Source organism: Aulonocara stuartgranti (assembly GCF_965226115.1).
Source record: "Aulonocara stuartgranti genome assembly, chromosome: 12".
NCBI lineage: Eukaryota > Metazoa > Chordata > Actinopteri > Cichliformes > Cichlidae > Aulonocara > Aulonocara stuartgranti.
Genome location: NC_138948.1, coordinates 30,780,321 through 30,792,001, shown reverse-complemented (window position 1 = coordinate 30,792,001; position 11,681 = coordinate 30,780,321). Strand labels below are relative to the sequence as shown.

General features: G+C 38.6%; 1 long non-coding RNA gene across 1 annotated transcript; it reads left to right on the top strand.

The window, feature by feature from the left end:
* The first annotated feature begins 421 nt into the window (after positions 1-421).
* Positions 422-1,120, top strand: LOC309718192. The gene is made up of 3 exons (XR_014279908.1): positions 422-460; positions 669-894; positions 1,007-1,120. It is a non-coding gene; the product is annotated as an uncharacterized lncRNA (long non-coding RNA).
* The last annotated feature ends 10,561 nt before the right edge of the window (positions 1,121-11,681 follow it).

Sequence of the window (11,681 nt, the reverse complement as noted above, 5' to 3'; positions counted from 1 at the left end):
AGAATCAAACAATGGCTCCAATAATACTACACCACAGTATCAGGTGAGTTTAATTTTTTTTGTGTGAATTTAGTAATTTGCTGTCCTTTCTGTTTAATATGCTGTGAAATTGTAGTTACAGATGCAGCTGTAGAGTTTAAGCTAGCCTTATGGGTAATTACCAGCGTAGTTGTCTTACTGAGGCAGTGTATCCTAATCATGTTTTTTAGGGTAATGGTGCAGTTGAGTCAGCAGTAAGAAATCTGGTGTCTTTGCTGCTTAACAACATATCCACAAATCCTTCAGGGAGGCCAACAGAGAGTGGGCAGCCGGAGCTGTTACGGCCGCTGGCCTCAGGTGGCCCCGCCTTCCTCCCTGGAATCTACAGTGCTCCAGGACTCACGGGGGATTGGCTGGCCCGTAGCAGAGCCGGGCCGTAACAGGAGCCTAGAAATCTGACTATCCAGCAAGAGATGACAAGGTTTTTGCTTTTTTTTGTGTGTTTTTTTTATTTTAACTTTTTGCAATCTTTTCTGTTAAAGTTATTTGGTTTGTGGATTTATCAACATTGATTTTTAAATTAAAATGTGCTATTAAGGACTGATGTCATATTTAATAACTTTATTAAACAATAACCCTTATGTTATGCAACACTGCATTTTTTAAACTCATGCATTTTCATCCCACAGATCATTTCCAGGATATTTCAAATCACACTTGAGCCGTGGTAAAAAGAGATGTTTAACATCTACTAAGCAGCTTGTTAAGGCAGGCAGTAAGACCACAGGCCTCAGTTTTTATTTGCTGTCAAAAAACACATCCTACACACCTTTGCCAGCTGAGGAGCTTGAACTCCTACAAGCTGGCATGGGGAGACAAACAGTGTCTCTTCCAGAAGATGGTGACCATGCAGAGGTAAGTTTGTGTAGTCAGTATTAAAATCAGTCATTGGCAGACGCATTTAGCCTGAATCATATGCCACAGTCCATTTAGTGTTCCATTCTGCTTAACGGTGTTTTTAACTAAGATTTCTAGACTTCTGGAAGAAACCTTTCCAAAAATGGAATATCTTTGTGGAGGATGGCTCTTACATAAGGCAACAGGTTTGTTGTTAATTCAGTTTTTATGTATTTTTTTGGCATTCTTGCGTGCTCATACTGCATTATGATTATGTAGTTGATACTTTTGCTGCTTGATTGTTTATGCTATTTTTCTGTCAATAAAGATGGCAGTGGTCGACGAAAGCTCACTGTAATTCCACCTGAAACAGAAGGATATTCTGTCAAAACACTGAAAGCTGTGTCAGGAGGTGGCAAATCCACTTTTTACATAGTACCTCTTCAGGAAACATTAGACACATCTCCTCTACCTCCCGACTCACAGCACTTTTCAAAGATGTGTGGAGCAGGGAAATTATTTTACTGCTATTGTTAAATAATTGTCATTATTACCATTGCATTAATAATATAATCTGGAGTTTATATTGCATTCAGGGGTTGAACAGTGTGTGTCTTTCAGAAAGGCTAAAAGTCACAGGAAGAAGGCCTTAAGATGCTTATGCACACAGTTATTATGTTTAGTAGAGGTTCTTGATTAAAACATTTATTTAGTAAAAGTCATATCCATAGTTTCAGTTCGATTATTACACATACGAGAGTGGTTTCTGTCTCTCTGTCTGGTGAGGGGTCAGGAGCTAGTCGCGAGGTGAAACAGGGTGCAATTGTGGTTAGCACACAGACGCAGACACACACACACTTTTAGTTAGATTCATTTATGGGGGAAAGTTTAATTATGTTTTGCTGATGTTGCAAAGAGCAGTTTGTCGCAGAACTGCTGCTGAGGTGTCAAGATGACAGGCGAGCATCCGGCAGTGACAGGATGCACCTGTTATGAAGATGGAAGACGATGTTCTTTTAAACTGTGTTAAAAGGTCATTGTGGTTTTGATTTGACGTATGTATATATCCTGTCTGTGACGTATGAAGGGGCGTCAGTAATTCAAACCCTGATGCTATAAAAATCTGTGTATGCTCTGATTAAGTCGAGGACTACTGGCTGTCTGCGTACAGAGTGTCTTCCCACGCGTGTATTCATTAAAATCATTGTTTGACCAAAGACCTACTGGACCATGGGTGGTGTGTACTCTCCCTCCTCAATTTTGAATCTTAACATTTGGGGGCTTCGTCCGGTGGTTGAGGAGGGAGGATTGGAGGTTTAGATGGAGAAATTTGGTGGTCTCTGAGGTGGTCTGACGGGCAGACATGAATTCCAGTGGTCGAAGTGAGTGGGCATAAGCCGGCTTATTCAAAAGGTAAGGTACTACCTGTTGAATTATTTCCAAAGTGTGCCAAATTGGACATGATAAAATTTAAGTCTACTCACTGAAGTTACTGGTGGATGTCTGTTTTGATTTTGATGAAAATCTCATGAGTTGAAGCAGTTAGAGTTCTGCTAAGAAGAAATGAAAGCAGTTAAGAGTCTGATAAGAAAAGTTTAAATACTGGGTTGAAGTCCCAAAGAAATTGAGTTAGAGTCTCAAGTAGTTTGGTAGGGAATTGGTTATTGTGTTGGTTAGAGTCCAAATTTGGTCATAAGAGTGGACCTGAGTGGTCATTTTGTGAGTTGGAGTCTCCATTGACCACTAGGTTGCACCTGCCTCAGTTATACACTTGTTTTGGGTGTTGATTGTTGTTTCAAAGTATTATAAATTATTCTAGAACGGCAGTTCGAGTCTGCTAGGAAGCGCAGAGCCCGGAGGTTACGCTCCCTCCTTGTCGTGGACGCGCGACATTGACCTCTCGGCGAAGAGGGATAGTTCAGTGTGGCTTAACTGTGGGGTACAGGGCATCCTGGAATTAAGCTAGGAGTTAGAGTCTCCTTACCGTTTGGAACGGTACCTGCGCTTTTTTGGGCAGCAAAGGTTGGACCTTGGGTGTTGGACACTTTTAAATTGAGTTAGGGATTTTAGAAATGAGGCCAGAAACAGTTAAAGTCTTGATACTGGTTAATTGATCGCAAAAAACTCAGGGAGTTTATCGGTTAGACTGTTATGTTAAATTTGTCGAAATTCGATAGGTGTTAAAAGGTTTAAAATCTGTGCAGTTGTAAATATAAGACGTCTCTGTAATAAAAAAAGATCTCTGTGGGTCGAGTCAGCAATGCACTGACTTCCTGCTGCTATTCTTAGATGAAGAGTGTGTGTGCATGCAAATGAGGCAGCTGATGCAGAGCGCATGAGAGGACTATGCTTTCGGTTTTGTGTGATTATTCAGCCCTATAACTATTGTTTGCAAATGTGGATAAATGTCTGCGATTAAAATGCTGGCTTAGTAAATAATAACATTGTAAATATATGAATGGTGACAGCGTTTCAAAATAGAATATAAGAATTGTTTGTGTTTAAAACCAACGTTTAGGTAAGAAGATTTAAGGTGGATTTGAAGGCATAAACAAAAAATAAAAGGGTTACAGTCTGCAAGTGTTGTTAATTCATGAGCTGACTGGATGCAGAGTAAGTGGAGTGGTCATCCTGAGAGGATTGAATGATACTCTAACTCTGTGGTCAAGTCAGACATAGGTTTTAAGTAACCATGAGCCACTAATAAGCGTGACAGATTAATGAATATGTGTAAATTGAACTTGTTAAATAGCCTTAATAGAAGTATCTCAATGAACACGCAATGAAGTGGACTTTTTAGGGGTAGTTTACCATTGATACCATAAAAAGCAACTTAATTAGTAGTTCAATAACAAATTTTAAAGATAACCTTTGTTATTTGATAAGAGAGAGAAAAATTCAGGTTACATATAGTAAATAAATAAGGGAATGTTAATCTCTGCGTCATTCCACACTGAAATTTCAATTGTAGGGGATCATTTGGAGGTGAATTGTGTAGGACACGGGGAGACAGAAGAATCTCCCCATGAGTTTTCGGTGTGCATAGAAATTGAGGAGGCTGAACTGGAAGCCTGACTGGGTCGTTGTTTTTGTTTATTTGAGGGTCTGCTGGAAATTTGTGAGAACGACCACCTTGATATGTGGGAGCCTTCTCGGGCAGCGATTTTTTTGTTAAACATGTGGCAGGCTGTGCAAACTGGAGAAAGCTTTGACATGATGAATAAAGGTGTGAGAGGTATTTCTTTGGTGATGTAAAGTAGGAGGTTTTAAAGTTTGAAAGTGTTTTTAATTTGAGAGAGGCACGAGTGATGTTATAAGAGTTTGAGTTTCTTTTTCTTTCAGTTTAAAACACACAAGTACATACACTTGGTACACCTGTTTACTCTTTGACTTTATTAAAACAAACGGTGTATTTGAGTTTGAATTTCAGTAATTGTATGTTGATATGGTAATTTAGTTTTATGTTAGGTGAAGGAGATGTCCATCTCTGCGTCTTGCAGGATCGAAAGTGAAAGTTGAAGGTTGTGATGTGAATGCTGTGAGTACTCGATTTGAATGATTCTGTGTGAGGTGTACAAAATACTAAATAATAATAACACTATGAAAGTTGATAGTAGAGTGAGTGCAAGGTGATGTGTGAACAGAGGAAGTCTGAGAGAGAAGTGTGTGCGTAGGCAAAATGTAGAGTGTGTGCGTGAAATAAGGGAGTATTGTTTTTACATCAAGGTTTAGTAGAACTAAAGTAGAACGTTACAAACAAACAAAAGAAGGTAAAATGAAGAGAGAAAATAATGTGGTTCCCTGACCGGGAGAGAAAATAACTGACAATTACATTAATGAATAGAAAACACACATACACAAAGTGCCATACGTGAAATTATTCTAGGAAGGAGTCAGAAGTGAGATAGTTTAATATAAGATGCAATGAAGGAAGCAGCGTACACTCCTTTAATTCCCAGAGCCAGTGTGTTCCCTGCCCTGCCCACTTGGGCCCCGTATCAGGCGAGTATGGAAGGCTGGATAGCCCATGACGGGTAAGATCCCACCTCGAAACCCTGGGACAACCTAAGGCAGGCACAGTCACGATTACTCGGCTTCAGTAAGAAGACGGGACCTGACGGGTAAGGCCGCTGGGCTGAGGCAGAGGGGGTAAGTGGCAAGTGGAGCCCTACCTTCTGGCTGAGGACAAGGAATGCTGCTATTTAAGGTAGGAAATCAGAATTTGGGTTAGTAAATTTGGGGAGGAGAAAATTGACTGTTTAAAGGCAAAATTATGAAGGAGTCTGACACACTGCAAAAGCAACATATGCAAATTCACATACACAAACAGAAAATGCATTAACCTTATAAAGACAAGACAAGCTCATGGAGTTTAATGCAGAGATAGAGATTAAACCTGGCTAAGAACACAAACATATGCAATGAAGAACAGCTTGCTATTTTGTATGAATGATACAATGGTGTGAATGTTTAATAAAATACATTTGTGTTTGTAATTGAGGAATAGAAGAAGCCATATGACAAAGGGGGTTATGTTTTATGCTGAATTGAAGTATGTTACAGAGCATAAGGGGGTGATTTTTGTGTGCAAATTGTGTGGTTTTAATGAGACTTTTGGTGTATTGAGGAGGTGAAATTATGTGGTGGCAAGACTTGTGTGTTTAAGGTTGTTGAGGTTGTTGTGGTGAGGGGTTGATTCTGTCAGTTAGGTTGTTGTTGTTATTTTTGTTTTAATAGAGGGAGTTTTAGGAAACATGGACATGTCTAAAATTGGGCCCATTATTTTGTAACAGTGCACTTAAAGAAAACCGGTCAGGTGACTTTGTTTTGTTTTTATGAGCTAACAATCAGCTCTATTTTTCATTTCTGTTTTAAGCAGGCCTGCAACAGTGAATAACGGCGCTGAAAATTCTCGGGAAGAGCAAATATAAGGCGGCTTTCCAGATTACAATTGGCTGAGGAGAGCTACCTGTGGGGACTATTCAGGTCGTAAGTCCCCGTAAAAAGGATTTTATGCGAGTCAATCCAGTCCAAAAGCATAAAGAAATATTTTCCTATGGAAAATAAAAAATGACTGAGCTCATTTTGCTGAGGGTGGAGTATCTGATCGTGCGGGAAGCTCCACTATCAGCAAATACATGGTGTGACTGCATGTGAGTGAATGTGTGACTGAATGTGAGTGAGGATGAATTAATGTGGACAAACAATTTGTTTTTACCAGAGAAAATTTCTGTTTTGTTTTGTTGACTGGGGTTAGATTATGGGATTATAGTATATTGTTGGGAGAATGCCAAATGCTAAAGGGGAAATATTTTTTGATGTAACTCAGTTACCATTAATTGTAGAAACATATGACTGATAACTGTTCTGTTTTAAGTTTATTTTATGACATACATTGGATCATGAGTGGGGAAAACTGAGCATTTTTAAGTTTTGTATAGTATCTTGACACATGAAATGTATCAAGATAAAGGGGGTTTAGGGTTTAATAATTTAATTGTTTAATAATTTAGGATCATTTCAGGACCTTTTGGGTTTTTGATCATTTGGATATGGTAAAACTGAAACTGTTATTTTTAAGTTAAGGTTAAAGGATTAAAGTGAACTTGTCACGGTTGCAAGCCGTGTGGAGTTGTAGAAAAGGACCCAAAAGGCGGCAGCTCTGGTGTAGGTGAATATTTATTTACAACGGTGGGCACAAAACAGCACTGGTGGAAAAACAAGAAACCGGAAACCTAAACTGGGTAAGCTAATAACACAAACCAGAAACGAGACGCAGGGAGACCGAGGGGAAACAACACAGACAAACCAGCAACTACCATAACAGAAGACACAACTTAAATACACCCAGAGAACACAGGGAGAACACAGACATAACAGGCTGGGGGAAACATGGAATAAACACAAAGAGAGACGAGAGCTCATAAATAGACAGAGGGGCACAAGGGGGTAAGAGTCACAAAGGGAAAAAACACTTAGGGAACACCACAATAGGACACCTGAGAAAACCTGGCCTAAATAAGGAACGAAAATACAAGGAACCAAGAATACTGGGCCCAGGACCATGACAGAACTGAATCCTGTTTAGAAGATACAATGCCGGTTTTTCAAAGCTGTGAATAAATCTTAGAGGGAAAATTAGTGAGGGTTGAAGGAGTAGAACAGGTTTGATTTTTTTGATTTCTAGAAGTAGTGGTTATAATGTAGGCGTACACATACAGATATTACATAGGTTTATCTTTAGGATAAAGGGGGAGCTTCTACGTAGAAATGATTTTTATACATATTGCATTTTGTGCTTTTAAAGGAGTTGTGGCTCAAATTTGTCTCTGGAGGGTCACGAGCCTTTGGCTAGCGCTATGATTAGCCAATCTACTGTGAGGATAATATGAGTTCATGAAGGATTGCACACGCTTACAGACACAGAGTTAAGAAACACACATGACAGTATTGATTCCAGGCAAAAGGCCTTAAATTCATTTAGCTTTTAACTGAACTTAAAGAAGGACCAAAGAGGAAGGAAAGCATATATTTTGGTTAAGTCTGATAAATTAGAATTAGAAGGTATTGTTACATTAAAGGGAGAAAATGAAATAAAAAGGCTATACCAAAATGGGTTATAACATAGGAAATGTGAGGTTAAAATGAAGTTAACACATAGGAGTTGTTTCAAGGCAGCATTTAGCTATGATGAAATGTATACAGGAGTAATTGCTTATATGCTTAAACTTAATTGATTAAAGTGGGTGTTTTCTTTTGGATCTTTTAGAGTAGAGGAACTTGCAGCAGCGACAATTTGTGCACAGGATGTTGATGATCAGATAAGGGAAAAATAGAGCGAGCAACCGGACGTGAAAGCAGGGCTTAAAGAGTTTTAAAGGGATGAGTAATGTTGAAGAATATATATAAATACAAGTCAATAAGTTAAGAAGATAATTAGGATCAGGCTTTTGATTAAAGAGTCCCAGATAGGATAAGTTAGGGAGGTGCAGGAAAAGGTGTTTTGTTTCCTTTGCAGAAGATCGATTTCGGCGACCACAGGAGGGGCGAGGATCCTGGAGATCTCGAGGTCCGAGACCACCAGAGAGGGTCTGAGTGAGGACACAATGTATTGTGACCTCTGGTGTTCCAGAGGTCAAGAGAGGGAGTGTGGAGCAGGGAAATTATTTTACTGCTATTGTTAAATAATTGTCATTATTACCATTGCATTAATAATATAATCTGGAGTTTATATTGCATTCAGGGGTTGAACAGTGTGTGTCTTTCAGAAAGGCTAAAAGTCACAGGAAGAAGGCCTTAAGATGCTTATGCACACAGTTATTATGTTTAGTAGAGGTTCTTGATTAAAACATTTATTTAGTAAAAGTCATATCCATAGTTTCAGTTCGATTATTACACATACGAGAGTGGTTTCTGTCTCTCTGTCTGGTGAGGGGTCAGGAGCTAGTCGCGAGGTGAAACAGGGTGCAATTGTGGTTAGCACACAGACGCAGACACACACACACTTTTAGTTAGATTCATTTATGGGGGAAAGTTTAATTATGTTTTGCTGATGTTGCAAAGAGCAGTTTGTCGCAGAACTGCTGCTGAGGTGTCAAGATGACAAGCGAGCATCCGGCAGTGACAGGATGCACCTGTTATGAAGATGGAAGACGATGTTCTTTTAAACTGTGTTAAAAGGTCATTGTGGTTTTGATTTGACGTATGTATATATCCTGTCTGTGACGTATGAAGGGGCGTCAGTAATTCAAACCCTGATGCTATAAAAATCTGTGTATGCTCTGATTAAGTCGAGGACTACTGGCTGTCTGCGTACAGAGTGTCTTCCCACGCGTGTATTCATTAAAATCATTGTTTGACCAAAGACCTACTGGACCATGGGTGGTGTGTACTCTCCCTCCTCAATTTTGAATCTTAACAGATGCCAAAGAAGATATGTTACCAGTGTAATGAAGTTATGCCTCTGCAGATGCTTGCAGTACACATCAATACGTGCAAAGGAAAATTCTCTCCTGATGAGACTGATGATGAGGTGAGACAATTTTGATGAAATCAAAATGAGCAATTTTGATTAAATAATATAGTATCACAATTACTGTTTTTTGATTCAGCAGGAATCGGAGTTATGCATTGTGAAAAGCAAATGCAAGGTAAACCTAGCACATTACTAAAAACCATAGTAACTACAATGAATTTTGTATCGGTAATGATCTTTTTCCCACTATGCCTAACATGTACCCATTTTTGGAATTGTAGGTTATTTGTCCAATATGCACTAAGGATTTTCCTGAAGATGAGATCACAGTCCATGCGAGTCTGTGTGGGGATAGGTAATCTTTTTTCAGCCGTTTATGAAAAAATGTTAATCAGTAACAGTCCACGCAAACATATGTATTTTTATTTTATTTTTTTTAAACTTTGTTTTGTCATCAGCTTTCAATGCATGGTGCCTGAAGAAAATGACCAAACTACAGGGACACCAGCTCAAACTTCAGTATGCACAACAGACAGGTACTTTTTGCTCTATTATAATTCATATACACACTATTATGCAGAACCATTTGTTAAAATTATGTGTAAGATCTTTTACACAATACCTGGGGTTTAATTTCATATAAAACATTTTATGATCACACTACTTTAAATTATTGTTAAAGGTTGTTGCACAGAACATGCTGCAATAATTTCTAATCACGTTTAATGTGGTAGCCTCTTTTAATCTAAAGATGATTATTTTTCTTTGAGAGCTTAGGATGTTTTCTACCCTGTTTTTGTTAAGCGTGGAAGATGTATTGCGTTGCCTTGAACAACAAGTCGACACCACAACAGAATTTAAGTTGTGTGTGGACAGAGAAGACCTTCCAGATAGAGGCATTCTCCAGTGGCAGAGAAAAAAAGCTGCATCTCCCACCAGTGTTCTTAGGGTGGTTTTCATTGGAGAGGCAGGCGTGGATACAGGAGCACTTAGGAAAGAGTTTTTGAGTGGTGAGTTGCCTATTACCTGTTTTGTCCTAGTGTCAATAAATAATGGATAACTTAAAAATGAAAGACATGATTTCAGGTATTGAAAGCAGATTCTTTGAAGGACTTGAGAACAAGGGCAAAAACCCCAAGTATTCTCTGACCGATCTTGATAATGAAAACTTCAGGTTGGTTACATATGAGCTTTGTGTATTACATTTAATACGCATCCGATATTTTTGTAAATGTTACCTGAAAATGAATTATAATCATTTGTCTACACAGAACTGTTGGTGAAATAATTGCAGTCAGCCTCGCCCAAGGAGGCCCATCTCCTGCCTTTTTCAAAGAATGGTGCTACAATTTCCTCTGCTCAGGAGAGGTTGATTTCAGCTGTCTGTCTAAGGAGGATGTTGCAGATGTGGAATCTTCCCTGCTCATCCGCAAAGTGAGCACCTGGTTTAGCTCTGGCACATGATATATTATGAGTATGGTGTTTTTAAACACTTTTAACCTTCTGTATTTCCTCTTCCACATTATACATTTCCAGGTTGAAGATGCAGCAGACATACAGTCTCTGATGATGTGGGCTGATGAAATTGTCAGCTGTGGATACACAAACCAGATAAAGATGGATAGTAAGGAAAGCATGATCCGGTAAGGGAGAAAAAATCAGAGAGATCATTAACCCCCCCCTCCCCAACTAGTTTTTTTTTTTTTTTTTTAAGTGCTATTGTCTTACACTCTACAACAAGACTGATTCCAATGCTACAGCAGCTCCGAAAGGGCATGGAACTGTATGGTCTTGTGAACCTGATGGCTGTAAATCCTGAAGCTTGCCACAGTTTGTTTGTTCCTGGGAAAATCCTCAAAGTAAGTATTAACATAGCAGCTTCAGTCTGATCCAAAGACAGTCCACTTATCTGTACTGTAGTTATCCTGTATTTATTTATTAGTTTTGAATGAACAATATATCTATAATATAATCTACTTTATTTCCTTATTTACAGCCAGACGCTGATTTCATTATGATGAGCTGCCAACCACATTTCAGTGAAAAAGGGACATCTAGGGAGAGAACTGAGAGGAACATCATAAATTTTTTGCAAGATTTCTTGCAGGAGATTGAAGTATCAGGTACTATATAGTATTAGCTGTATATATATTTCACTCCACTGGCTACCTGTACATTTTAGGATTGTTTTTAAAATTCTCTTATTTGCTTTTAAATCTCTTAATGGCCTGGCCCCCCCCCCTACCTCTCGGAGCTACTACAACCATATACTACAACCATATACACCTGCCCGTTCCCTTAGGTCCGCCAATCAGCAGCTCCTTAAGGTACCGAAAACTAAGTATAAATTTAAAGGTGATCGTGCTTTTGCTGTAGCTGCTCCAAAGTTGTGGAATGATCTGCCCTTGCATGTTAGGCAGGCCTCTTCTGTCTCTGAATTTAAAAGTCTTCTTAAAACATATTTATTCGCTGAAGCCTTTGGCATTGATTAGAGGGGTTGACTCAATTTGTTTTAACATGTTTTAATTTATTGTATCTATTTATTTTATCGTATCTCATTTTAATTTTCTTTACGTATGCTATTAACATGTACAGCACTTTGTGAAACCCTGGTTTTATGTTAAAGTGCTTTAGAAATAAAGTTGGTATGGTATGGTATGGTATACCTATAGTATTGTATATATACCGTATGCATCTGTTAAATATTTTTGCTTTAACATGCAGGGCACTAGAAAGTATTCTTAGTTGTTAATTTAAAACATTGTAATCCAGATTGCTTTTTATTTAGAAAAGACTTCAGAAACATTTTCAAACATCACAGATGGAAACA